Source organism: Phacochoerus africanus, chromosome 14, assembly GCF_016906955.1.
Source record: "Phacochoerus africanus isolate WHEZ1 chromosome 14, ROS_Pafr_v1, whole genome shotgun sequence".
Taxonomy (NCBI): Eukaryota; Metazoa; Chordata; class Mammalia; order Artiodactyla; family Suidae; genus Phacochoerus; species Phacochoerus africanus.
This window is the reverse complement of record NC_062557.1, coordinates 18,749,380-18,755,379: the sequence shown is the minus strand read 5'-3', so window position 1 is coordinate 18,755,379 and position 6,000 is coordinate 18,749,380.

Below are 6,000 nucleotides of genomic sequence, written 5' to 3'. Positions count from 1 at the left end.
GAGATGGGGCTGAAGTACAGTGTGTCAGGCTTCGACCTGCCCTGCAGGGACCCAAGCAGGACTCAGCAGACACAGACAGAGGGCCAAGGGGGCGGGGGGGCCAGGCCTGTCTGGTCTCCGGGTCGCCCACTGGCCCTGCTGCCCACTCCCAAGGAAGCACCTTTGCCCTGGGGAGTGGGGTGCTCCAGGCCCTCTCCCCTTCCCTGGGGCCCAGACAGTCACTTCCTTCTGTGCCCTGATGGGTACATCCCTTTCCTTTTGTGACCCATGGGCCTGCCTTGTCCCCCACGGCCTTTCCCGTGACACCGCCACTAGTTCCCTGACCCCTTTCTCAGACCTCTGATGCCCTCACATGCTGGCCTCTGAGACCAGCCTGCCAGGTTCTGACCCCCATCACCATCTGCCCAGGACCTCGCATCCGACTCGGGTTTTCCCTCCCGTTTCAACAACTTCCCGTGACCTTGGCCATCACATCTCTGCCAGGTCGGGCCCCGAGGCTGCCTCTCTCCACAGCCAGGTCTCTGCTCCGACCTCCAGGATATGAGCTGAGGGAGGAACCCAGGGCACCTGAGACCTGGCCCAGGACAGGGAGGTGCCGCTTGACACCCATTAGGCCCCTCGGCGGCTCCTCCACACGGAGACTCTTCAGACCTTCCACTCCCTCCCTCTCGGCACATGACCTTGACTCAGCAGGCACCCCGCATCCTGCTCAAAGGAGGCAGTGTCTGGCCAGCCCTGTCCCTTCCTCCCTGGGTTCACCAGCTCTCCTTCCTTCTGCCCGAGAACTCCATCCTGAAAAACATGAGTGTGGATTCAGCAGCTTAAAGAAAGCTTCCTCCTGTCCTCTGGCTCCTTCCTGTGGTCTGCAGCCACCTCCTCCTTCCCCGTCCAAACCTCCGCTGTGGCTCTGCCTGAAGCGCTCTGCTGAATTGTCCCAAGGTCACTGGGTAACCTGATCATGTCCAGAGTCAGGTTCCTTTTCGTCTTTTCCACCTTGTTGAAACTTGGCGCCCCCACCCCCACCGACCCCATGTTAGCCTGCCCCCCGCCTCTGCCGGGTTCAGCACCAGCCTTAGGTGTCGGCCCTGAGCAGGCCCCAGCCCTCCGGACCTCACCGCCTCCCCAGGTGTGAGCCCAGGACCTTGTTCTCCTTGCATGGGTTCTTTCGGGGCACTGGTAGCCCTGCCCAGCCCCCTTCGGTGTTCTGGTCTTCACTCGTGCTCGTGGGAAGGCAGGTTTAGCCGTGTCCACGTTGTGACTCTGGACAAGTCCCTTAACTACTCTGGGCTCAGTTTCCTCATCATCCCCCCCGCCTCGCACCCATGGCAATGGGAGTTCCCGGGCCAAGGATCCAATCCAAATCAAATTCAAGCTGCAGCTGCAGTGAGGCCAGGTCCTTAACGCACTATGCCACAGTGGAAACTCCTTGGTTTCTTTGTGTTTAAACGAGGGGCTTGTCTGAGATGGTTTCCAGGGTCCTTCCTCTGATAATAAAACTCCAGGACTCCCTGGGAATCACTTGTTTCCCTCGAAGTGTCCTGCTGCTGCCACAGAGGGCTCTACCTAAAGGCCATTCCCGGTCTGAGGCTGGCTCCCCCACCATTTGTCATTTGTCTCCCGCCCTGCTCAGCCACGCCATCCACCCCAGGACCTCCTGTCCACTCTCCCTGCTGGCCTCCTGTCCCTTGACCCACCCGGCCTCCTGGTGCTCTCCACCACCTCCTTCCCCAGCCCCACCCAGCCAGACCACCTCCGCAGTCCAGCCCCCGCATCCTTGCCCTTGGGCCCCGGCTTGGGATGCCCCTTGACCACAGCCAGAATGCCCACTCCAAGGCACAGCTTCCGCATTCTCCATGAACCCTGCAGTGTAAGCCTCCAGGCCACACAGGCCTGCATTCAAACCCGGATCCTGCTACTTTGTGGCGGTTGGCAAACTCCTGAAAATTCCGTTTTCTTAAGCTGAAAGAGGAAAGTCATAGTCATTGCCACCTCACTAGGAAGTCAGAATGAAATCATACGTCAGTGAGGGGCTTGGCACAGTGTAAACGACAAACCAACCTGTCAATCCTTTCATCCCCCACCAATCACACACCCGCCGGCTCTCCCTCCTAGACGTTTCAATAGAGCTGTCACTGATCTCCCACCTTGTGATGGCTCTCAGACCCGCAGCCCCGTCTCCAGTTTAAATTTGTGGGCGAAGCGGCCAAGAGGCTCTGCAAGACACGCCATCCCCTGAGCCCCCCACTTTCTGACAGCCGGATCCCTAGAACTCCAGGAGGATCCCGTGCAGCCGGGCCCCTGCGTTGGTGACTGTACCTGTGCTCTGGACCTCTCGGAGGCTGGGTTTCCCCCACCTCCTCGCTGAGGAGGAAACTCAGAGCTTCAGAGATGAAAGGCGGGAGCCTCTCAGACAACCAGGAGGGAGGAGCACCAGGCTGACAAGAGCAGTCCTCTCCTGGAGGAAGGGACCGGGCCTGGGAGGAAGCGAAATGGACTTTTTATTCCAATGCTGTGGGCATTTCCCAGCTCCCACCTCTCAATATCGTGTCATCAGGCACTGTCTCCCCATGTGCTGGGGAGCAAGAACCCCAAGGCCCCCAAGCCATTGAGGAGCCTCTGGATGCTGGACAGCAGCGAGAGCAGCAGGAACAGTGTGAACCCAGGTGAGTGAGCCCTCCCGTCTCCAGGCACTGCTCTGAGCACCTGAGGCCCATCCACTCATATCCCCCCAGCAGCACAGCACTCTGGAAGGACTTTTTTCTTCCTTTCTTTCTTTCTTTTTTTTTTTTTTTTTTAATCTTTTTAGGGCTGCACCTGCAGCCTGTGGAGTTTCCCAGGCTAGGGGTCAGATGGGAGCTGCAGCTACCGGCCTACACCACAGCCACAGCAACGCCAGATCTGAGCCATGTCTGCTACCTACACCACAGCTCACAGCATCACCAGATCTTTAACCCACTGAACAAGGCCAGGGATCAAACCTGTGTCCTCATGGATGCTGGTCGGATTCGTTTCCACTGAGCCACAGGACGGGAACTCCTATGGAGGACTTTTGTTCTGTTTGGTTTTGGCTGTGCCCGCAGCATGCAGAAGTTCCCAGGCCAGTGATCAAACCTGAGCCACAGCAGTGACCACACCAAATCCTTAACTGCTGAGCCACCAGGGAACTCCCTGGGGAGGACTTTTTAACCCCCCATTTCACAGACAAGGAAAGTGAAGCTCAGAGAGGTTTGGGGGGGGCTTGCTCAAGGTCACACAGCTGTTAACCAGGATTGGGACCCCAAAGATTGCCTGGAGCCCCGAGTCCTGCTCTTACCCACCTAGCCACCCTTTCTTTCCCCTTTGCCTGGCGAGGTCTCTGCTGCAGATCCTCCAAGACTAGGCACGGGGCCTGGAGGGCCTCTTGGTAGGAATCACTGCCCACCACATCACCCTGGGGTCCCAGGGTGCCGACACCCCTCTGTTGCCTGCAGCTGCTGGGACTAGGTCGTGGCCGCACATCAGCCCAGCTTGGCCCCTGTGCAGGAAAATTTGAGGGGAAAATTGGCTGCAAGGCAGAAGAACCACACTCAGAAGGAGGCCCTGCCTCCTGACAGTCGGGGGCTCCTGCTGGAGGGTTGGGGGTGGGACCCAGAGCCTAAGAGCTCCCCGTGAGGGTGGCATCAAGACAGCAGGAACAGGGGCCACCAATCTCTCATTTCCAGGGTCCCCAGCCCTCCTCCTGGGGGAACAAACGATGGGCAGAAGGGACCGAAGGAGCCACCGTAGCTGTGGGGTTAGGGTGGGGAGTCCCCCAGGAAAGCCCTTGTTTGAGGAGGAGACACAGGCCCTGCCCATAGGCACCCCAATCTAAGGAGAAAACGTCCTTGCTCTTGGGGGCCAGGTAGGCTGGGGCGACAATCCCTACTCCTGTGAAGTCCCAGTTTGAAAAGAGGCTGTCTACGGGCCCCCAGGAAAGGAGGGGAGGTGGGGAAGGGAGCCAAAGCAAGCGTCCCGCTTGGGAGAGGCATGCAGCTTGCAGCAGAGCTGACACTGAGGGCAAGATGGGGCAGTGTGGCCTCAGGTTGGGGAGTGGCCAGGTGTGGTCAAGGGAGGGTCAGGAGGTCCAGCTGCACCTGCTCAGAGCTGGGAAGCTGGGGAGATAAGGGGTTGCTGGGGGTCCGTGGCCCTAAGAATGAGTTCCAGTGGAGCTGGACCAGAAAGCCACCAAAGACATGTCACTCAGGGCTAGCAACATCTTCCCAAGAAGAAGCCCAAGGAACTGGGGCCACCAGAACCAGAACCAAGTGAGAGGAATGTGCCTCAGCCTGGGAGGCCCAGTCCACAGATTGGGGTCTGCGTGGTTGCGGGAGGGGATCCAGACACGCACAGGCGCAAAGGCCCGGCACTGTGAACCGGAAAACCCCACCTATGCCGGGAGGCCCTGTGACATGGTGAGAGTAGGGCAGGACGGACCCACCCTGGTGCTGTCTGGGGTGCCAATTGGCGGCGGGGGGGGGGGGGGGGGGCGTGGCGGAGAGCGGGCTAAATGGACCAGATGGGCCAGTCCCTTCTAGGGCCCAGATAGACGGCAGAGGTGGGGCAGGGGGGACCAGGGAGGAGGGGGAGCTGGAGTATGGGATGCCCCCTCTCACTGACCAGCTGTTTGACTTTCACGGAGCCGCTAAGTCTCGGTTTCCCCATCTGTAAAATGAGAAGCAGAGTCTCCCCCTTCTGGGAAACCGGGGTTAGAGAGAATATCACAGAGCAGGGTCCTACTTGCCGGAGCCCCTGTACCCTGGAGGAGCTTTCCCCCCATGTCTCCAGAATGAAGGAACAATTGGCTCAGACTTGCTGAGCATCTGGGTCTGTAATGGCAGGTGGTTGGACGGGGGGAGGGGGAGTCACCCTGTTCCCAGCATTGATGTCAGCTCCTCCTGGGAAATCGCCTTCTCACCTCTCCTGGGCCTAAAATAGAGCTGGGGGGTGGGGGGGGGGGTGCTGTCACGAGCCAGAGGCAGCTCCCTCCTTGGCAGAGGCCCTGGGTCCCCAGGGAAGCAGAGGACCCAGCAAGGGGTTCCCTGCCTCCCAGTCTGGGTGCAAGGATGCTCTGGCCTGGGGCACAAAGTCAGGGTGAGCCCTCACCACCGGCACAGACACCTTGTCACACCTTAACTGGTCTCAGGTCTCTGGCTCTTGGGATCCCTAGCAGGAGTCAGAGATCCCAGCCCCTCGGGGTAGGGACACATCTTGCCCAGGAGCTGGGCTGGGGGCACAGGTTTGGGGGGCCAGATGGTCTGTAGGGCAACCTAGTCTGGTACAGAGAGAGGCGGGGAGCCCCAGAGGTGTGTTCTGCTCCTCAAAGATTTGGGCTGCAAGGGAGGGGCAGAAATGGGACGCAGCTAACCTCAGGGGAATTACCTGGCTAGTTTATACATTTAGGGGGAAGGATGGGAGAGCCCTGTGTGAGGGACTCAGCCCAGAGAGGGGAGGCCAACCCCCTCGGGTGACAGCAACCCCCGAAGCCCTCCTGGAGGCAGGAGCATCCCTCCCTCAGGGAAGAAGGAGCCTGCTGGATGGAAAGGGGTGAGGACCGAGGGCGTGAGAGGACTCCGCAGTGCCCTGCTCCGCCGCGTGTGGGCGAGAGATCCCAGAGGCGTGGAGCCGGCCGTCAGCCACAGGAGCCCCCGGTCCTCGCTTCTGCCCCTGGTCCCTCAGGCTTCCCAGCTCCAACAGCCTTCGGTGGAGCCGGGCGCTGAGGGCCGGGGCCGGGAAGCCCGTCCTGGGTACCAAGCGGGAGGGGCGAACCCAGGTGGGGCAGCCACGCCCCCGCACCCCGTTTGCGCGGGTCCCCAGAAGGGCCGTCACCCGCCTAGAGCCCAGGGGTCCTTCTGCACCCTGCCTCCCTCCCTCTACGACTCGAGGGTCCTCGGAGCTCCCCAAGCAAGGGCGGCCGAGGCGGGGACCGCGAAGGGGACCCCGGGTGCGCTCCGCCTTGCACCTGCCCCGGGACGCCGAGGAGGG